The 22,530-nt window shown below is 46.7% G+C and overlaps 1 protein-coding gene across 5 annotated transcripts in view; it reads left to right on the top strand.

Annotated features, from left to right (window-relative positions):
• ZNF391 (zinc finger protein 391) overlaps window positions 1-22,530 on the top strand; it is a 46,620-nt gene that overhangs the window by 18,881 nt on the left and 5,209 nt on the right. For 4 of the 5 annotated variants that reach the window (XR_005838839.1, XR_005838838.1, XR_005838837.1 and 1 more), the window contains exon 4: window positions 22,091-22,185. The exons of the other annotated variant lie outside the window; for it this stretch is intronic. The gene's annotated coding sequence lies outside the window, so the exon portion shown is untranslated. The remainder of the gene's footprint in view (window positions 1-22,090; window positions 22,186-22,530) is intronic. 5 annotated transcript variants of the gene reach the window in all.

The following is a 22,530-nucleotide window of genomic DNA, read 5'->3' as shown; positions in this document are numbered from 1 at the left end:
ATATGGCATAGATTTTGGAATTATCAGACCAGGACTTTAGCTAGCCTTCTGCTCCCTCAGCAGTTCTTCGTTTGGCTGTGTCCAGTCTACTCACAGATCTGTCTAAACTATTCTTCATTTCTTCACGCTGCTTTTGAATTCTAGCATTTCCTTTTGATTCATACTTAGAATTTTTGCCTACATTATCTGTTCTTGTATGATATCCACTTTTTAAAGCCCTTAACATACTCATCATATTTGAAATTCCTGGTCTGATAATTCCAAAATCTATGCCATAGGTTTCCCATCGTGCTGATGAGGTTGTAGGATATCGGTGAGGTTCAGTAGGGTGGAATCCGGAGCCAACAACCAAGAAAGAATTCTTGAGGCATCTTTGGTGCAAAGTGGTGGGCAGAGCTGCCCTGGAGTCATGAGGAATGGCCCATTATATACCCTCAAGTTGGGAGGGGTTAGGGATAGGGTAAGTCTCTAAGGAATTTTGGAAGCAAGGTTTCCAGGACCTTGAGGGAGTTAGCTATTGTTGGGAAAAGGTCATTTATTAGGTCTAATAAAACCTGAGTCATGAGACCCTTCAGATGTATATCGGTGGGCCATATGCTTGGGGGTGATTGCCAACACGTATTGTGGGGGGGCGGTTAGAGATAAAGGAAGTTCCCAAAGGAATTTTTATACGTTAAAGTAGACTTACAGGATCTTGGTGGAGGGGAGGGGGTCAGGCTAGGACTGCCTTTGGCCCTTAACAAGTATTAACATCAAGGCAGCTGAGTTCCTAGAGGAATGTCACTGAGCCAGTTTCAAGGACTTGTCAATGGGCTGCAGGTAGTAAGGAAATTTAACTGTGTCTACATACGTTCCCCTCTGGAAGCTAGGTTACTGATAGCTTTGTTCTTATAAACTGCTAAGACATTGGTAAACTGAGGGAGACTCAAGTCTTGCAAGATTGTGGTATCTATAGGTTAACTGTTTCTTTGTCCTTTAGGGCAGCCAGGAGTGCCTGAGGAATGTTGCATGCATGGGGGGGCGGTTGCAGGCTGTCAGCTTCCGCTTTGTCCTCAGCTTGCTAGGATTCACTTTTGCCCTTAGCAAAGTACTAACATCGAGGCAGCTGAGTTCCTAGAGGAATGTCACTGTGCGTGTTTCAGGGACTTGTCAGTGGGCTGTAGGTAGTAAGGAAATTTAATATTTTCCTTCTGCCTTTGTTTTCCACATCAAAAGGACCAGAAGAAATATTTGGAGTAATAATGGCTGAGAATTTTTCAAAGTAAATGACAGATAGTATGTAACTGTGGGGACAAACTGATGTGAGAACAAAGCAATGTCATATTTATCATTTTGTGAAACAATTAAAATGTATCTGAGACTTCTCCATTGTTCAGATAAAAGTATTAGCTACTCAAAGACCAGTTTATGTGCATTTAACTTTCCTAGGCCAGTCGTATGCAGCAAGACCGCTTGAGTATTATAATCACCACCTCACACACTTATTCCTTTTAGTGAGCTCTTTGGGAAGAGCTGAGGGCAATTTTTGAACAGATAATATTGGATATATTCTTAATTCCAGGAGTACTGATTTAGCAAAGCTGTTGCTAGGAAGGAGGTTTGGAGGCCTTAGAAACAAATAACACCATCCTGCTGTATACTTCCTAGATAAAAGGATGCAAGTCAGGAACGGCCACGTGGAAGAGACGTGTAGGGCAAGGTATAGGGGACAGGGCGCAGAGCTTTCCTGCCCTCTGGTGCCTCGATGTACTCACCAGCCTGGAAGCTCTCAGAACCCCTTAGGTGAGGGTTTCTAGTGGAGGCTGCATGACATTGGCACGATGGGTTAATCACTGGCCATTAGTGATTAACTCAGGCTCCAGCCCCTCTGCCCTACATGGAAGTCAGGAGTGGGGCTGAGAGTTCCAACTTTCTGATCACATGACTGGTTCCCCTGGTAACCAGCACCCCCATCCTTAGGGCCTTTCCGAAAGTCACCTCATTAACATAAACTCAGGGTGGTGGTTAGGGGCTTTTATGAATAACAAAGGATGCTCTTTCATCATCATCATCCTGGAGTTGTTTCCAGAGCTGGGGACAGAAACCAAATACAGCAGGATGCTTCTATTGCTTTTGTTACTTAAGTAGGAAGTTACAAGGGTTTTGGGAGCTCAGGAACTGGGACAAGGCCAGATACATATTTCTTTTTTTTTTTTTTTCTTTCTAACTTTTTTTTTTTTTTTATGATTTTTTATTATATTATGTTAGTCACCATACAGTACATCCCCGGTTTTCGATGTAAGGCTCGATGATTCATTAGTTGTGTATAACACCCAGTGCACCATGCAATATGTGCCCTCCTTACTACCCATCACTGGCCTTTCCCATTCCCCCACCCCCCTCCCCTCTGTAGCCCTCAGTTTGTTTCTCATAGTCCATAGTCTCTGAAACATGATACAGATACATATTTCTTATTATATTTTAATATCACAACCAGAAATATAGAGGTTTGGAAAAGAACTAAGAACTCAAGAAAGAATTGAAAAAAAGAAAATAATTTCAGAAATGAAGACTAAACTACAAGGAACAGAGGAGCAAGTAAAGACAAATAATATATCAAGAGAAATAAGATAGACAAATATTAAAATCAGATGTAAATCAGGAGATAATGAATTAATGAGGCAACACTCCTCAGTGGCTGACGTTGCCATATGTACCTCTAGTAGATGTGTACCCCGCCTGTGGAGTACCCTTCCGCTGTAATAAATACAGAGATATGAATAGCTAGAATTAAATATGTCTGTAAATTATATATAAATGTAAACATATAGATAGAGATATATCTGGTTAAGGCTTTTGGATCTATTGATTTGTAGGAAACACAAGGGACAAAAGAAATCTGTTAAATGACACTGGGAATACAACCAGCAAAATCCAGTACAGTGATGGGAAGCCCTATGACAAACAGCCTCGTTAGTTCACTAAAAAGTTGGGGGAAAAAATACACAGAAGATGACACTATGGATTAAAAAGTCTCAAGAGACAGATCAACCAATCAACGTATGGCTCTTATTGGGATGCCAGTGCCACTTGTCAGAGCAAGTTAGTTCGGTTGTAACAAGATACCCAGAGGTCAGCCCAGAGGAAGTCACGGCCATGCTGGGAAAGTCGGAATCCAGTGCAGGCAGCACTCCCAAGACAAAGCCATGAGAAGCCGGGTCCAACCAGACAGGCCCGAGATGACTGACAAAGCAGGCCGGAAACCCCTGACCAAAGGAGAAAGCTCTCAGATACGGAGAGTGTATTTTCACTTAAGAAAACTTTCTTGCTTCTCTGCCGTTCTGTCTGTCCCTGAATTCTTTCTTGTGAGATGTAGTGATGACATCTTTGGGGTGGTCTGGATCAAGGCCTCAGGGCCTGGGGTCTCCCCAGTTCACCCAGCAACAAAACAAATAATTGTGAAATTTAAAAATTATGTTAACAAGAAAATGTGAACAGGGATATTATCTGGATCCAATGAGAGAATATATATAGAAGCAATGTAAGTACCATGAAACACCAAACAAATATAAGGTACTATTATTTTAGATTGAAAGCAGAAAGCTTAGGTGAGGAAATTTGAGACATGGGAGAAGCTGTTATTACCTTGTGCTATCAGGTTTTGTAGTTTTCAGGCATCACATCTCTGTATATAGGTCCGAGCAAGGTTCGGTTGTTGCCCCTTCTTCTGGGTGTAGTCTGTAATCATCTGGAGTATTGTCAGTTCCTGAAACATCAAGATCTGTGGCGCCTCTAGGATGAAGAATGGAGCCAGAAGTGAGAGAGGACCAAACTTAAAATAACACTGAGAGTGTTCCGAGCTGTGAGGCCAAATAAAAGACCACCCCGGAATGCTAACTGTGTAGTAAGCCTAAAGAGTCAAGATGCGAACAGGAGGAGGCTCCCAAAAGGGTTGTCAGCAAGGCAAAACAGTTGAACTGATAGATGATCTGATGTGTTTGACGCTACTGAGAAGGTTTTCATGGATCTGCCTGTAAGTTAGTGAATTGGTAGATAGAAAACTAAGCAAAAAAGGACAATAACTACCTTTAGGAAAAACAAAAATCTGTACAAAAAAAGGAAAATTAATCATAGTATACTGTGTGGCTCAGCTGTGAACAATATTTACGTGGTCCTAGTTACCAAAACGTATTTCACCCAAACCTGTGATGTCAGTTTATTGGAAAGGTTGGGGAGAAGGTAGGTGTGGGAAGGTTGAGAGGTAAAAATGTTTATCCTCCATAGCAAAAGCCAATATATGATTACCTAAAAATGAAAAATCAAGAATAAACAGCACTGTAGAAATATTCTTCTTAGAAACATTCACAGTGGGACGCCTGGGTGGCTCAGTTGTTAAGCCTTTGCCTTCAGCCCAGGGTGTGATCCCAGGGTCCTGGGATCGAGCCCCGCATCGGGCTCCCTGCTCTGCTATGAGCCTGCTTTTTCCTCTCCCACTCCCCCTGCTTGTGTTCCGTCTCTCCCTGGCTGTCTCTCTGTCAAATAAATAAATAAAACCTTAAAAAAAAAAAAAAAAACACTAAAGTATTTTTGTAAATGTTACATGGACAATTATGGAGAGATTTATTATTATTAATTGCCTACATAATTATTCACAACACCTCCTGGTTTCTCACTACCTCCTTGCCCAACAATCTCCCAGTATACTTTTTTAAATCAGGAAATATTCAAGACATTCAAAATATTACAAAAGTTAACATAATGAACACACATGTATCCACAATTCTAGCTGAGGAAATCAGCATTAACAGTACAAGTGAAGTCCCTTCTTCCTTCTCTTTAGAAATTATCCTTACTACACCCAAACAGCTAAACTTTAATTAAAACTAGTTTTCCATCCCCTCTCTTTATTTCAGTAAGATTAGAGTCATCTGATATGATTTCTCAAGTATCTGCTTAAGGGTTTGCTAAAGGTTCTTAAAACCATTTTCTCTCCTGGTTGATATATCTAGATTGTTCCCATCAAAAAACCAAATCTGATTTCCCTTGTCTGTCAGTGGTACAGCCATTCTCTCAGGCTTGAAATACAGCCATCGCCCTTGACTTCTGTCTTTTTGACACTCCCACTCTGCCTTGGCAAATTCTGTCCTTACCTGGGATGATATGAAGGAAAGATGATCTAGGACAAGGGAAAGAAATTTGTTCCCACTCCAGAAATCCAGATGGCGTTTTGGAAAGAGCAGAAACTCAACCTCACTCGGGTCTTAGCCAGCGAGAGAATGGTAGCCGCCCCCTGCTCTATGCCCTGCTTGCTGAAGAGGAGAGGAAAACTAGGGAAAATAGTTGGAGATTCACCATTCAGTGCAAATGCCCACCCTCCAGTTGATTTTTTTTTCTCATTAATATCAGAGATGAGTCATATACTCCTCTATCTCTGTCTGCTTTCCATAGCACTGTGACTAAAATCATGGTTTTCGATCTGAGTGAAGATCGGCATTCTAAACATGGCCTACAAAGTGTGTGGAGGCCCTTCAGCCTCTTCCCAACCTCTCAGACCTCCATGCTCCTGATACTCTGGCCTTCTTGTGGGTTTTCAGAGATGCCAGGCCCTCACTTGTCTTAGGCCTTCTGCCTGAAAACCCTACCTTGTTTTCTTTGCCTCTGTTTTAAAGTGTAGGTTTTATTTATTATTCAGGTGTGGTGACATCAAGAGAGTTGCCATTGACAGAAGAGTTTGTTACTTGCTGTTCCTGAGGAGCACGCATGCTGTGCCAGGCAGGGCCACATAGGAGGAAGCACAAAGGTTGGTCAGGAGGCCGAAGAGGTGGGAGGAGAATGTGGGCAAAAGCCTTTATTGTGATTTCTGTATGGAAAAGAACAGACGAAGGAGGGTAGGCAGGTTTAGAATTGGCTAATTGGAATTATTTCAGTGGGGGAGTGTAGGGCCCTGGGGTGATTAGAACAGGGGAATAGCAGAGAGTAGGCGCCAAAGGGGAGGTGTGAGGGGTTTGTGGGCCCTGGATTGGTTTTACATAAGAAAGATATGCTGGGGGCAGGGCAAATTGTTTGATATCTCAGGATTTGGCTGATCCTGGGAAGGGACAGTCCCTCTCCAGTCTGTGAGGTTCCAGATACCGGAGCATCAAGAACAAAAAATACAGAAAATAAGAAAATATGATTAGTACAACCTGTTTAGTCTTCCTTATCCAGTAGCTCTCAGCTCATGTGTCACTTCTTCAGGGCAGCTTTCTGGGACTTCCCAGAGTCCCAGACTAGGTCATTTTACTCTCACAGCTCCTTCACAATTTCTGGCTTATATGATTATTTGGTTAAAGTCTCTCTTCCTGACCAAACTTCTTAACCAAATCCAACATGAGGGCGGGTAATTTCTTTTTTGTCCACCTTTGTATCCACAGTTACAAAACAGTGCTTGGCACACAGTGGATGTCCAAGAAATACCTATGGAATGAATGATTGAATGTCTCTGAGCCTTAGTGACTGCCACACCAAAATGAAAAACTACAGGAATTTCCCTTTTATCTACATGTTAAATCCCTGAGGCCAGCAGCTTAGAAACTATTTTTCAAGGAATTAATGCTTGGCATTCAGGGTGCTAGGTCAAACTTAAAAGCTTATGCAATGAGTAATATCCCTGATGTGTTTGACTCACAAACCATCGTGCCAGTGTGGGAAAATAGATTCTGAATTCTGGACGTGAGAAGCCAACACTTTCCTATCAGTGTCGTCAGCTGGGGTGGGGGGGGCTGCCATTCTAAAATCAGCAAAGATCTGGAATGAGGCTCCCTCTGGCGTGGAGGGAGAGGATGCCAAGCAATTCGATTTGCTAACAGTTTACTTTTCCATAGAGATGTCTATAATCCCATACTGTATACATGAGAATAAATCATAATGGACTTTCTCCTAAGATGTTTTGAAACATGCAGAAATCATCTTAGGACTCAGAAATTTCTCTCCAGCCCATGCAAAGGTCGGTTGCTGTTTATAAATTGAGGATTGCCTGAATGCCCAGCCCATTACTTGACTCTAAGGTGTGTACACAATCTAGCTTTGTAGCTTCATAGAGACAAGCTAGAAGAATAAGAGCAGGGACATCATGGTGTGGTGGTCAGAAGAATGATCCAGTGGATGAAGCTTCTAGCCCCAACAGTGCTACTTACTCCCTGAACAGGGCAGTCATTTAGCGTGAGTCTGTTTCCTCATCATTTCCACTTATCCCACAACACTACTAAGATATTTAAAACACGTAGAAGTGCAAAGAGCAAAATGCTCAGATCTTATTTAATAACTCGTAACAACAAATTGATACCTAATGTCGAGTGCTTATCTGTGAGCCATTGTCGTCAAGCTTTACAGGAATTTATTGAATCTATTGAACCCTAACAAAGACGTCCATGATATTATCCATATATTAAACATGAGGAAGCTGAGTTAGGAATAGTAATTTCATCACAGCTACAGAGGCAGGGCTTGAACCGAGGGAGTCTGGGGCTGGGGAGCCCATACTTCTGCGCTACCATGCCTCCCTAGAAGGAAAGTGGGCTGAGGGCATTTGATAATTGTATTGTTCCTTCCCCCTGAACCATGGGAGTCAACTCAGGATGATGATGATGATGATGATTATTATTATTATTTACAAATTTCATGACCGTAATGGAACCACAGCAGTGCCTGGGGTAGAGAAGTGGTCTGCATGACCTGATGTGAGGGCGACGTTAATGGGTCTCAGGGATTCCGCTGGCATGTCACACTGAAGCAAGACACGTTCTTTTCCCCCAGCCTTCGTTTCAAGAGTTCTCTTCCTAGATGTCTGTTTCTCGCCTTTCCACCCGTTAGAGATTGATTTCATCTTCTCTTGGATCTCATCTTTCTGTTATTCATATCCTCCTTTGAGGCTTTGAAACAAAAAACCCACCACTCACCATCTCTTGGTACAGAGGATTTTGTGGTTTCACCTTAATCCTGAATTTTCCTGGTAGAGCAATCAGGAATGGCTTCAACCTCCACGGCTTTAGGATATTATTCCTTCATGTGACTCTTCTTCCTAAAATCTCAGGCTGAAAAGTTGTAGGTCGGTTGGTTTTTCCTGGTAAAGATTCCTGTTTCCCAGAGTAGCAGGCACGCGGCGGTCCCAGCACCTTGGTCCTACCCCATCCCTGCAGTGCTGCCCAGACACTGGGCTGGCAGCCGCTCCAAGCCTGATTTCAGACAGTCTCACAGGAACTTTGTGTACTGGGACTTTCTTTCCTGTGCAGCACCCGGCTGTACATAGCCTTCACCTCCTTTAATGGCTGGCAAGAACACACAGAGCCTCGGGTGCCTCCTCCCAAGTGGAGGTGGCCTCTGGACAATGCACAGCGTGCTCCAAGAGACCCCGCACCCTCCTGGCTTGGTCGCAGCCCACAGCTGAGAACTACAATTCCCAGAAAGCCCCGTGTTGTCCCAGCTCCCAGACTCCATTTCCCAGAAGTCTTAGGGACAAGTCCCGCCCACACCAGAAACCCTGTGTGACGTCACGGGCGCCCACTGAGGATTCTGCGGGTGTGGGGTGGGCGGCAGCTCGCCAGGTGCTGTGGAGGCGCGGTGGCTCTCGTTCTGGGCGTGTGGCCGACCCTGAATCTGTTGCTGCCTTTTCTATCAAGGCGATAAATCAGAGTGAAGCCATCGCCGTTTTTCGTTATATTTTTCTCGTTTAGCGTGTAGTTGCCCTGCCTGCGATCTGTTCATCTCCATTTCTGATTTGTGGACTGGGAGATTGAAGAGGACTCCCTTCCCTGAATATTAATTCAGCCTGATCGAAGAGGCCACGATCCTTCCCCAGCACCTCCCCGCCACCCTCCCCCAACCCCACCACACTCGCTGAAAAGCAAAAAGTGCTTATCCCGTCAGGGAGATACTAGTAAATGTCCTTTCAACCTCTCCCCCCACCAATACCTGTTTGTTTATATCTGCATATGCTAGGTATGGAGAGAGAGGTGTATATATGTTTACACATAACAAAGATTATAGTATATATGTGACATTGTTTGTATATTCATCTTGAACATCCCCATGTTAATATTTTACATTGTAACTTTTAATAGTACTATCAAAGACCTAACTAATCCGTCCCTGCAGCAGCTTGTCTTTTCAGGCTTTCTAAACACCAGTGTTTTTATTTTGCACCCTTTGCAAATGCTTCAGTCACTTATTATCAAAACAACTTTATAAAATTATTGTACTAGTTGTGATAATGGCATTATGGTTATGTTTTAAAAGAAAGAAAAAGTCTTTTATGGGTTAAGAGATACAATTCCTATGATATCTGGGTCTTACTGAAAAATACTCCGGAGATAAGTAAAAGTGGGGAGTGAAGGGGCGATCACTAAACAGGATTGGCAAAGTACTGAGCATTACTGAAGCTGAGTGAGGGACGCACTGGAGTACTACCCTTGTCTGTTTGAAATTTTGGGTAATTTTTGTGTGTACCAGCATTCCTCATGGAACAGTGAGGTCCTCTGATTCCTTCCTGCCTCATGTTCAAGTCATCCTTTCACCACTGCCCAAATTAAGAATTGTCACCTCCAGTCATCTCTGTGATGCTAGTGATTCCTTTTCTGGGGACCCATCTCGTGACTAGATTTTCCACAGTACCTCTGAGGCTAAAGTAAATCTCCGCTTTTCCCAGAGTGTGCCTTTTATCTTAATGGTCTCAGACATACGTGACCCTGGCATCCAGCTTTTAGCCTTCTGCTCTATTTCCTGGTCTCATTTCATTCTGAATGACATCAGTGTGGCTTACAGGGTAAATGCTTAGTAAATATTTGTTGAATCTCGGTGTCCACATGGATGAATCATCCAGCAAACATTCTGCCTTTTCTCTGGAACCCTGGGGTCTTGGCAGGCAGGAATCCCCATGCCTGTGGCCAGTGTAGCATCTGCGGCTTGTGCTTTTCCTCTCCCACTGGTGAATATAAACTTTCCCTTTTTAATTCTTGTTCCAAAAGTTCTCCTCCTCCTCCGCCTTTAAAAGGTGCCTGCCATCTGCTCCCCACCCACCAGCTTCTGTCCTCCACACTTTCCACACCCACCACTTAGCTCCTATCCATCCCAACTTTGTTGGAGATCCAGTCCTTTATGTCTCCTTTATGACTTTGCTCTCACACTCTTCAATTTTCAATCTCTCTTTTTCTGGTGACTCATTTCATTATCACTTTAAACAAGTCTAATAGATCTCTTCTATTTAAAAACATCTTCATTAAACCCACACGCTCCTCTAGCCACCAAGCAAATCCTCTCCTAATATTGCCAGATTTCTGTCCCTTTAGACTACCTGTTTCTTCAGTTCTACACTGTACCGTCATCCACGTTTCCCTAGGCCCTGAAATTTGACCTGTCCCTTTGAAGCTCAACTACATCTGTTCACAGAGAAGGGAGAATGAAAACTACGTGGAGCTATTGTTTTCGTCAGTCAGACTGGCAAAAATTCCCAGATTTGACAGCATAGTTGTTGTCAAAGCTGTGAGGAGTCCGTCTCCTGCGTCGCTGGTAGGAGAAGCAACCCCATGAAGGGGAGTTTGGCAATACCTGACAATTGCATTGATCTGCACATATTTAAAATGACGTAGATATGAGGTAATTCACTGAACAATTTGTAATAGCAAAAAATTGATAATAACCTAAATGCCCTCCATCATAAAATTGGTCTTACAAATTCTATCCATAAATGAAATACTGTGTGTCTTATGATGGTTAATTTTGTATGTCAACTTGGGTAGGCTGTGTGCTGAGTTGTTCGGTCAAACCCTAGATGTTTCTGTGAACGTATTTTGTAGATGTGATTACTGAGTAAAGTTGATAGTCTTCTGTAATGTGGATGGGCCTCATGCAGTCAGTTGTAGGCCTTAAGACAAAAACTGAGGTTTCCGAGAGCAGAAGGAATTCTGCCTCCAAGACTGTAACACAGAAGTCTTGCCCGAGTTTCCAGCCTGCTGGCCTGCCCTAGGGATTTTGGACTTGTCGGCCCCCACGTTTGCATGAGCCAGTTTTTTAAAATAAATCTCTGTCTTTCTGTATCTAAATCTATATATCATCTATGTCTATGGGTTCTGTTTCCCTGGAGAGAATGACACACCACTATAAAAAAAAAAATGAAAATACTGTCTATGTGGAAGAATCTCCAGAATATATTTTTGATTAAAAAAAAAAAAAAGGCCAGGTGAATAACATTCTGTGTGCCATACCAGTGTTAAAAAAGAATTAAAACAAGAATATGGATTTATATTTGCTTTTATCTGCACCAGAATTCTGTAACGGTACACAAATTAAGTGGTTACTTAAAGGGACTTCTGGGCAGGTAGGTGCAGGACAGAGGTGGGAGTGACTTTTTTTATACTTTTGTGATTTTTGCGCCATGTGACTGTTTTTACCTATTCAAAAACTTTCATTTTCTGTGGATTTCACAAGCTCCTAATTGCCACACACAGTCTTGCTTTGGAATTTCCACTTTTCCCTTCTCAGAGCTCTGACCCTCCCAGTACTCTGACTTGCTTTATCTCTTTCTCTGACTCGTCTGTTTCTTGACTTTGGACATTCTCCAAAGTTCTGTCTTTAGCCTCTTTCCTCTGGCTCTCTCTCCTCCTGTGCAGCTTAAACCATTAACTCTGAGGTCCCAGTCGCCTCTCCACACACAGCTTCCTCATGAGCTTAAGACCTATGTTTCCACCTGTTTCCTAGGTGTCCCCAGACACTATACTGTTGCCGCCACGAAGTAATGTGTCTGGAAAGGGACTCGTCATCTTCAGCCTCCCTTGTTATGCTGGCTACCATGTCAAGTGGTATCCCCAGCCCTTTAGAGGGCACTTTGGTGGTCACAGTGACAGGGGAGTGTTCCTTGAATTTAGTGGGCAGGAGTCAGTGACGATAAACATCGTAAAATGCGTGTGGCATCCTGGCACAGCGGGAACTGTCCCACCCAAATGCCAGTAGGGTGACAACCTCACCTTCCACCCCATCGTCTTGGCTCAAAATATGGTGTCATCTAAGCTGTTCTCTTTTCCTTACTCCTGTACTGAGCCCATCACCCAGCCCCGTGGATCCCGCTTCTGCTGCTGTCACTGGCTTAGTTCACGGACGAGCTCTCAGCTCCAGCTTTGCGAAGGCTTCCTGACCTGGCCTCTGCCTCTGATCTTCCATGTCCTGCTCTTTACGTTTGCCGTCCGTTCTCTTCCCCCAGGACATATCTGATCGTGGTGTTCTTCAGTAAGCCATACAGCTGAGACTGAAAGCCCGCTTTGCTAGCTTTCTCTCCACTCCTAACCTGTGTGGGGCAAAACATCCCTTTCCACCTCCTTGTGCTCCCCTCTGGGGAAGGACACAGGCCTAAGGAATAACTGGTCCTACTCAGGAGCTCCTAGGATTCCCATGCAAAAAAATCACCAGCCTGGGGCGCCTGGGGGGCTCAGATGGCTAAGCGTCTGCCTTGGGCTCAGGTCATGATCCCAGGTCCTGGGATGGAGCCCCACGTCGGGCTCCCTGCTCACCGGGGAGCCTGCTTCTCCCTCTGCCCCTTCCCCCCACTCATACTCTCTCTAAAATAAAGTTTAAAAAAGAAGTAAGGATCTTGAGATGAGGAGATGGTCCCAAGTGTGAGGGTGGACCCTAAATCCATTACGTGTGTCCTCGTGAGACGGAGGCAGAGGAGAGGGGGCGGCAGTTGGGACCGAGACTGGGGTGATGTCATCATCTGTTAGAGACAAGGAGTGATTTCTCCCGTGGAGCTTCCAGAAGGAGTGTGGCCCTGCCAATACCTTGATTTTGGCCCAGTGACCCTGATCTCAGACTTCCCGACTCCAGCAATGTGAAAAGAAATGTGTTGTTTTAAGCCAGCAAGCGTGTGGTAATTTGTCCCAGCAGCTTTGGGAAACGCACATACTCTTCTGCCCTAGCCCTTTCCGGCTGGGGGTGACACTGTGTCTCTGTGATGGCTCGATGCAGCTGCTCCACTGGCCTTGCTTGGTTCCCCGTCTTGGGGACATTTTCTTCCATTAAACTGCTTGAGGGGGCCATCAGTTTCTCTCTGGGACTCTACCTGGAGGTGCGGCAAAGAAAACAAGGGAGCAGACAAGAGGCCCCTGAAAATCTCTTCCTTTACCAGTAGTCCCACGTTTGTTTCTGAATCTTCCTGGGCGGTGACAGGGCCATCAGCCCTCAGAACCGTGAGTCCAGATTTCCCTGGCCCCCAAGTATTCTGCTCAGAACTGCCTTTCTCGGAGGTCTCGGTAACGATACATTCTCTAGTTGCTGGGTCTTGGGCCTGATTCCTTTCTTGCTCGTCCAGGATCGAGGTGAGTCAGGCAGGGGTGGGTTCATCCACGGCTCAAGCACCTGGCAGCCCATCTGAGGTACAGGGCGTGACCAAGACAGTGTCTAGAACACGGGTCCCATCCCATTGTGAGGTCATTCTTTCCCTCCCCTCTCCACGCCTCCTTATAGGGACAAATCCAGAGAGAGAAACTTCTTGGACCTGTCCCTTGTTGGATCAAACTATTTTTCCTGGGAACCCCTCTCTACCAGTAGCTGGAAAGAACACCACTGAAATTGAATAATTGCTCTTCACAGAGGAAAAAGTTAATGGATTGTTGTTGTTGTTTTTCCCTCAGCACTAATTTGTTCTGCCATATTTCTGAAACCTTTAGCAACTGCCAAAACACTCCGAGCACTGATAGACTACAAAATGAAAGCACAGGGAGCGAAGTAATTACGTGTCGTGGTTTAACAGTATGTCTTGCTCCAGCCCAGCAGACAGGCGCGATCTTAGTTTCACGGGGTGTTTTGTAGAAGAGCCAGAAGTTTTGCAGGCAGGCAGTTTGATTCCTAACACTGTGCACGGAGATTGCTGGCTGGAACCGAGCAGTGCTCGTGCAAGGACTCCGTGCGAGGCCTTGGAGGTGGTGGCCTGGTCACCCCACGCCGGTACGGTGGGTCAGACGTCAAGACTGATGTCTCCACACAGGCACCAAGATAGTGTGCAAGTGAGACTTTCTGGGGAGAGCACAGCAAGCCCCGCACTTGGTCAGAAACTAGTATGGAGGGGTTGCTAGCTGGGGGTTTTATGTGGACAGGGGCCACTGGGATGAGAGTTCCCTCATGTGGGCCAGGGATTGTGTGGGTTGCACACCGTCTGCCTAGGCTGCCCAAGGACAAAGCTCCACGACTGGCCCAGGTATCAGGCAGAAGGGGAGGAGGGGGTAGCTTGAGAGCTGTCCAAAGTCAGCCGTCAAAAATAGACGCTTCTTTATAGATGGTTTCTGCACGAAGGGTCGAGAACCTTATGGAAGGAGCTCCCGCTCAGGGAAGTGAGAGTGTCTGCATCAGATGTTAAGGACAGAGGACCAGGAGCTGACGAAGGGACGATTCTGAGTGCCACTTGCTGTCTGGTGTTCATACAGTCCTCTTTCCCAGCTGCTTGGATTGTAGAGCGAAGCAGTGGTAAAGACCAAGTACAATTTTTCAAGGAACTCTCTCCAAACATCTGTTCCCCAGAAGGCGAAGGGGACATCCGTGCTTGTAGTGCATGTTACGAAGGACGAGGTGGGGATGGAGAGGCAGTCTCTGGGGTGGAGGGAGAAGCTGGAGGGAAAGGGGTCTTCTCACCTTTTATGACCTAGACCTGGAAGCCAGGTCCCTTCTGCTGAGCACTGCTCAGGGAGGCAGTAACAAAGTCCCGCCTAGGGGGGGAGGTTGAGTGGGAGAATAGGCTTTCTGGAAGAATGTTTAGGACCGGAAATATTGTTACGGCCATTTTTGGAAAATAGTGTTTCCAGCCGTGGAAAGATCTGACAGAGCTTTCCAAGCAAAAGCCACAAAGACCACTCTCCCTCAGTCACTTGTAGTATTCACTTAATTCCTCAAATTTTTTATTTCTAGCAACCAGATTTATAAATTGTAACATTCTCTGTGTGATGGGAGGCTGCTTTTGAGTTCTTTTACATTTTTGAATGTTAGTTTTCATTTTGCAGTCTCTAGAAAATGTTGCCATTATTCCGTCAATGTGGATGGCACAGTAGCTCTCAGCTCGTTTTTCTAGCCATGCGTAGCAGAAACTTCGCTATTTCATATCGAAGAGGGCACCGTAGGGGCTGTTTAGAGTGTCCCACATGGGTCAGCAGCTCGTTGCCGGCCTTCTGAAGTAGCAGGAACAAGATCCCCAGCGAGTCTGAGAAGCACCCCCAAGATGGTGTCTCAGCAAATCGATGACGAGCTCTATCAGAGAAGCGTGAGGCAGGGCTCTATCCAAGGACCCTGAGATCATGACCTGAGCTGAAGGCAGGCGCTTAACTAAGTCACCCAGGTGCTCCGGTTGTTATTTATTTATTTTTTAAACACTCATCTTGTGTTTGGGGAAATGTTTTCGGCAAGGAAAATGTCACAGAGATGGAACACTGAATATGTAAAACTATGGTGGAGATTGAACGAGGTGCTTGGCTATGGATTCTTGCCACTGGAAGAGACCCGGTGGGCTCAGTGCCCAGAGGGTGGCATTACTGGTGGTGACTCGCTGGTAGGCGTTGTGAGGCGGTGGGAAGATAGGGACTCGGAAGCAGGCCGGAACAGAAGTTGAATGCCCATTCCACCCTTACTGTATGATGGACGGAAAAGTTAGTTACCATTTAAATTTCAATTTTATCACCTGTAAAAGCAGGTATAGCAACAGAAACCTCACAGGGTCGTCATTTTTAAAAATGGGATAACGCGGGGCGTCTAGGTCGCTCAGTCGTTAAGCGTCTGCCTTCGGCTCAGGTCAGGATCCCAGCGTTCTGGGTAAGCGGCCTGGAATGCTGCTTTTTAATAAACAGTAATTACTATTGCCGTTGTCATTGGCCAGGGCCTGGTCCCCAGTGTTCGAGGCCGGGTGTGGCCAGAATGTAGGAGTTTCTTCCCACGGCCTAGTGCAGATCCAGTCTGTCCCCTGAGACTCCCGTAGAACACAGGACGCTGCTCCGTTCATCACCCACAGGAACCGCGGCTGTCGGGAGGGCCGAGCGGAATGAGCACAAACCCCGCGCTCGCTCCTGGGGGGCGGGTCTATAGTGCAAACCGGGTTGTTACAGAAAATAAGGATGTGCAAGTAGTGTGAAATTTGTGCAAGGGGAATCGGTCGTGTGAGTCACAAGGTTTGGGATCATGCTAAAGTCACCTGATGCCGATCGCCCCACACTGTCCCATCGGCCTGTGTCTTAAGTCCCCCCAACTCAGCTACGCGCCCTTCCTTCAGGGCCCGGTGCCCGTCTGTTTCCCTCCCGAGGGCCCGTCCGGTTTCACCTCCTATTCTCTCCAGCCTGGAGGCTCTAATTTACCAAGGGACTTGGGCCATGGGTACTTGCCCTCCAAAAGAATAGGATCATTGTGAAGAATAGGATCATATTGACCCCTCTCCTCCCTCGTAATGTGTTTGCCTCCCTAACTTTCAGCCAGTTACCGCTTAGAGCCGCGACTTGAGTGGCTACCGTCTGAGGTGGTGTGCCCTCTCCCACTGCTTCCTCCTTCCTGTGAACAGAGCGCAGGCTCTGTGATCACTCCTTAGTCTTGGTTCAGAATGTTCCCAAATTATCAGTCTCCGTTGTCACTTGGGTTTGTCACAGCGAGAGCACGCACAAGAAAGTGCATCAGACTGAAAACAATTCTTCAGGTAATTCGGGCACTTCTTTTGGAATATTTCCTTCCTTCTCGCTCTTCTTCCTTGCATCTTTCTTACTAGGCAGACGTGACTGGGCCTGGAGGTGAGGTGGGTGTCCTTGCAGGCCATTGTTTCCGCCTCCTCCCTATAACCCCCAGCCCCGCCAGGACATCCGCCATCAAACTAGACCACCCACCACCCCTTCTTGAAGTCATCTACTGATCCCAAGTCCTCATCCCCTGGAGGTCGCAGCACCTGCCTTTCTCTTCCCATGACTACTTAGACCAGTGTTCTTGGTGATTTTAATATTCATGTAGTCAGTCCACCTAACAGCCTGCGCTCTCGGCTCTCCGCTTCCTCTCCTCCAGCCATCTGCTTTTCTTTCTCTTCAGACATCTCCACCGTAGTCACACCTTAGACCTTGTGTCCTTACCAGTCAGTACACTCCTCACAACCTCCATTGCAAGCAGCCTGCTTCCTGACTGCCGTCTGCTTCCTCCCTTCTCAGCGTCCTCCCGCTACTACTATACTTTGTTTTCAATCTCAGCAAAACCTAAAATAGTGAGACCTATGGATTTGTCTTCGCTTCCCTCACTCCATTCCCCGCGTAAGTGCCGCAGGTCATTATTCTAATCCATCTCTCCCAAGCAGCCTTGCTCTCTTAACCCTCCCTTGGGCCACACTCTCCTTGAAAAACCCCGGTTAGACCCAGTTTTCAGCTTACCCCGTGCCTGCCCCCACATCCCGGAACATCAGCAAAGGAAGCTCAAAGACGGTGATGGGTCTCATTGGGAATTCTCGGCCAGGTTCCTCGGAGGGCCTGTCTGCTGCCCTCCAGCCCTGCGTTTCCTCCGTTGGTCTCTCCCCCGCTCTGTCAGAGGTCCCCGTTCCACGCCTTGTGTCCTCTCATTAAGCCTCTGACAGTTCTTCACCCACTTCTCCATCTCCGCTCATGACCTAATTCTGTGGAAAACAGAAGCAATGGAAGGAGAACTTCCACATCCTTCCTCCACCAACCTACCCGCAACCACAGCCGAATACTCTGCACTCGCTCCTGTTTTTATAGCCGTCCTGGTCATGCGCCTGTTTTAAGGTCAGCCTTCCCCACTGTGCACTGAGCTCACTGCTTCCTGCTCCCTTCAGGACTTCACTTGTCTGTCTTTACTCCTCTGTGGGTCAGTTTTTCTCTCCACTGGATCAGTCCCAGTAGCATTCAAACACACTGTACTAACTCCTGTTAAAAAGTCATCAGCTCAGGGCGCCTGGGGGCTCAGTGGGTGAAGCATCTGCCTTTGGCTCAGGTTATGATCTCGGAGTCCTGAGATTGAGCCCCATGTCGGGCTCCCTGCTCAGTGGGGAGTCTGCTTCTCCTCTGCCCTTCCACCCCCACTCGTGCGCTCTCTCTCAACAAAATAAAATCTTAAACAAAGTCATCAACTCAATATCCTCTTCTAGCAACTACCCCGATTTTCTTTTCTCATTCTAGCAAAACTCAAGTGCCCAAACTTGCTTTCTCCAGTTGCTTCCTTCCTGTTCTCATGCTCGCCCCCTCCAGTCGGTTTTGGTTCCAGCAGTCCACCAGAGCTGCTTTTCCGGTCAGTGTTAATCTCTTCCCTGCCGAATCTAAGGGTCAGTTCTCAGCCTTCATCATATGCGACCTCTCAGGAGACAGAGCCGATCATCTTCTCATTCTTAAACACTTTTCATTTGGCTTCCAGTATACTCCACTCCTTAGTTATCTTCCTGCCTCACAGGCTGCCTACCTTCTTCATGGATCCCCACCTCTGATTTCTAAAAGCTGGAGTTTCTAAGGGCTCAGTCCTTGGAACTCTCCTTACCTGTCGTCTCCTCCAAAGCCACACCATCCAGTTCCATGATTGTAAATACACACCGTAGACCCCCAAGAGCAGACCTCTCCTTCCTACTCCAGACCTGCACATCCGGCCCGTGACTTGATACCTGGACTTGGGCGTCTAAAGTATCTGAGACAATACTTGGCCCAGGTAGCGAAAATAAAAACGCCTTGAAAATGTTGGCCAAGATCCAGAGCAATGAAAACTCTCAGACGGGTGGCGGTGGTGTAAATTGTTACTCTTTGGCAAATGGTGTGGAATGTCTGCTGAAGTTGAACACATGTATACCCTGCCACAGTGATTTCACTCCTAGGTGTACACGGAACGGCGATGGGCACGCCTGTGCACAAGAGGTGTGCAACAATGTGCCAGTGGCATTATTCCTAACTGCCTCAAAGTGGAAACAAGCCAAATGACCCACCCGTAGTAGAATGGATAAACAGTGCGGCATTCACAGCTCCTTGCGGCAACATGGACGAGTCCCACAGACACAGTCTGAGTCTAAAAAGCTGGTCATCCAAGCCTATTCTATGAGCAAAGATCAAAACCAGGTGAAACTAGTCTCTGGTATTAGAACGCAGGGGGGTGGTTCCCTTGGGAGAAGACAGGTTGTGATTGGAAGGGGGAAGAGGAGGGGTTGCTGGGATGCTGGTCATGTTCTTTCTGGACCTGAGTGGTATTGTACCGATGTGTTGCTTGTACACGTTTTTGGGGGGTTTTCCCATGTTTGATGAGTTCTAAAACTGAAGTCAGATTCCTCACCCCTTCTGTGAACCTGCTCCCTTTGGTCATCTTTTCTCCGGGACACGGCAGCTGCTTTCTTCAGATGTTACTCAGGCCGGAGCCCTTAGAGCTGATGCAGGAAAGATGTTAGGGTTTGAGGCCGACGGCCAAGGAAGAATTCTTGAGGCGTCTTTGGTGCAAAAAGGTGATTTTATTAAAGCACGGGGACAGGACCCATGGGTAGATAGAGCTGCAACGGGGTCATAAGGAGTGGCCCTCAAGTTGGGAGGGGGTAGAGAGAGCGTAAGTCTCTAAGGAATTTTGGAGGCAAAATTTCCAGGACCTTGAGGGGGTTAACTATTGTTGGGAAAGGTCATTTATTACCATCTAATAACACCTGAGTCATGAGACCCTTCAGATGTGTATCGGTGGGCCATGCTTGGGGGTGATTGCCAACACATATCTGGGGGGAGGGTTAGAGATGAAGGAAGTTTCCAAAGGAATTTTTGTATTTTAAGAGTTTCATGTTCTACCGACTGAGCTAGCTGGGCGCTGGAATTTCTATATGTTAAAGGAGACTCACAGGATCCAGGGGTCGGGCTGAGGTTGCCTTTTGCGCTCAGCAAAGTGTCAGCATCCAGGCAGCTGAGCTCCCAAGGAAGGTCACTCTGCCTGTTTCAAGGACTTGTCAATGGGCTGTAAGTAGGAAGGAAGTTTATTTTTTTATTATTTTTTATTTTTTGGTCTTTGTTTCCCACATCAGAGCCATTCTGGTTACTTTCTCTCAACCTTTCATGTCCAAACCATCAGCAAATCTTGTCTCTTGTTTTCAAAATAGAGCCTCAGTCCCAGCTACTTCTTACCTCTCATCACTAACACTTGAGTCACCTGGGCTCACCGGGGTAGCATTCTGCCCAGACCCCTACAGTCTCTTCCCTCCATCGAGCAAGTGACCCTTTTATTTACTTATTTTTTAAGAGTTTATTTATTTGACAGAGAGACGGCGAGAGAGGGAACACAAGCAGGGGGAGAGGAAGAAGCAGGCTCCTAGCGGAGCTGGGAGCCCAACTCGGGGCTCAATCCCAGGACCCTGGGATCATGACCTGAGCCGAAGGCAGAGGCTTAACGACTGAGCCCCCCAGACGCCCCCAGGTGACCCTTTTAGAACCTCATTAACATCATGTCGCTCCCCTGCTCAGCAGCTTCCATTGACTCACCGTCTCATTCTGAATAAAATGCCCCGTTCTTGCCAGGGCCGAGGAGGCCCTGCATGACCTGTTTCCCGGCTGTCTGACCTCATCTGCTGCTCGCTGTGCCCCCACCAGTGTTCCTCAAACTGCCGGACATGCTTCTGTCTCAGGACCTTTGTGGCCACAGCCCTCTCCCTGGAAGGCTCTTCTCCAGGTGTCGACTTCGTTCTTCCCTCACTTGCTCCGCTGGTCTCCTTGGCACTAAGGCACTGCCCAGCCGTCCGACTGAGTTGTAACCACGGCCCCGGGGGGATTCTCAAGCCAGCCGTACTGTTTGAGAGCTAGTTAAAACATTTATTTATTTATAATAAAATGGGAATCCTGTGAAAGCAGAGGTTTGGCTTTGTCCGCGTCTGACCCCAACTGCTATTGAGGTCAGGTGGCTCATAGGCACTGGCTGCGGTTGGATTATTTGTAATGAAGACCCAAATGTTTTCCGGTTTTGTTTTCAAGATTTAATTTTATTTATTTGAGAGAGCACAAACAGGGGCGGCGGCGGAGGGAGCAGCAGACTCCTCGCTGAGCAGGGAGCTGGACGCAGGGCTTGATCCCAGGACCCTGAGGTCATGACCTGAGCCAAGGGCAGATGCTAAAGGGACTGAGCCACCCCCGCACCCCTGAAGACACAAATGTTTAAGAAGGAATTACTACGTTATGTGACATTTCCCCCTCTCCCTCACCCATGTATTTGACAGAAACCTACTCAGGTGGCCCTTTATAATTTTGAGGCCAATCTAGGACTGAGGGAAAAGTGTGTGGTCTCTATATGCTCAGTCTTGGACACCGAAACACCCAAAGAAACTACATATTAAGGTCACTGAATTTTTTGTAAATAGTAGAGAATGTGTCTCATAAAGTATTGTCTGGTTTTGTTGGTTAAGTCTGAGATCCTTTTACTTCTGGGCAGCTCATCAATGGATGGTACACCTCGAATGTAAACCGAACTCCTCTAGTTTTCTGGGCTGATTTTAAGTTCAAGGAAAATGCTAGAACTTCTAACTTCCAGTTCTTCCCTGTAGATTTTAGTTTTACCCTGCTGTCTAGTAGGACGTAGCGGGATAGAGCATGTTATGTATGCATACAGTTATGTTCTCGTAGGTGCTTGTGGCGTTTCAGTGGCAGAATTAAGAAAAAAGGACTAAGAAACCATTTAAAGCAACTTCCTCTCTCAGCTCTTAAAATAGGGGTCGGGAGGCGGGGGAAGGAGCGGCCGTGGCGAGGGCACATGTCGGGTGACGAGCACCTTCAGTGCCCACGGCGTAGGGTCAGACCGCTGTGCCCGAGCGGGAGCGGCAGCTGCACACCTGCCCCCTGGGGACGAGAAGCACGCTCCGGGACAGCGAGGAGAGCGGTGTTTTGAGCTACTCACAAAGACGACACAGAAACCAAGGCCCTGTTAACCTCTGGAGGCCCCTGCTTCTCCATTCTGCAGGCCTGTATGATCTGGGAGAGATCTGGGCACATGGGGGACGGGCAAGCAGAGGAGAGGAATTAAGTTTGGCAGCGATCACGTGCTCTGGGTGCTCTGGGTCTGACGGCATCTGTGAACAGTGGAACAAAGTGGGGTCTTTCAGGTTAATGACACATTTCCACATAAATTCTCCTTCATTCAGGAATCAAGGGCCCAAGGACAGGAGCCTTCCCATTCCAGACTCTGGTGTTTTTCCATTTTGGGATCTCCTTTGAAACGAGAGGGCCCTTCACGCAGGTAAGAAACTTCATTTCCTTGTCCTGTGGGAGGGGCTCCGATCCCACCCCAAGCTTCCCCTGTATGCGGCAGTTTCCACCTCTCTGCAGTGGGAGCCTATAATCCCTACATGATGGAAGCCTTGAGAAATTAAGAAATACCAAGATGGCATTCCTTTATAGATGTTTCAAATTACAACAGAGAAAGGTGCTGAGATTTAAAATGGCTACATTTTTTCCTGAATTTGATCTGTTTTTCACTGTCTGGCACCTCCAGTTAAGGAGGGGACAAGATTCCAGTGCAGGTCTCTGGCAGTTATATGTGCCAAAAAGACTGAATTTTTTTTTTTTTTCCACTTGTGAGAAT

Source organism: Ursus maritimus, unplaced genomic scaffold (genome assembly GCF_017311325.1).
Source record: "Ursus maritimus isolate PB19 unplaced genomic scaffold, ASM1731132v1 scaffold_30, whole genome shotgun sequence".
Lineage (NCBI taxonomy): Eukaryota > Metazoa > Chordata > Mammalia > Carnivora > Ursidae > Ursus > Ursus maritimus.
The sequence above is the reverse complement of the archived record's forward strand: the minus strand, read 5'-3'. Positions and strand labels throughout refer to the sequence as shown.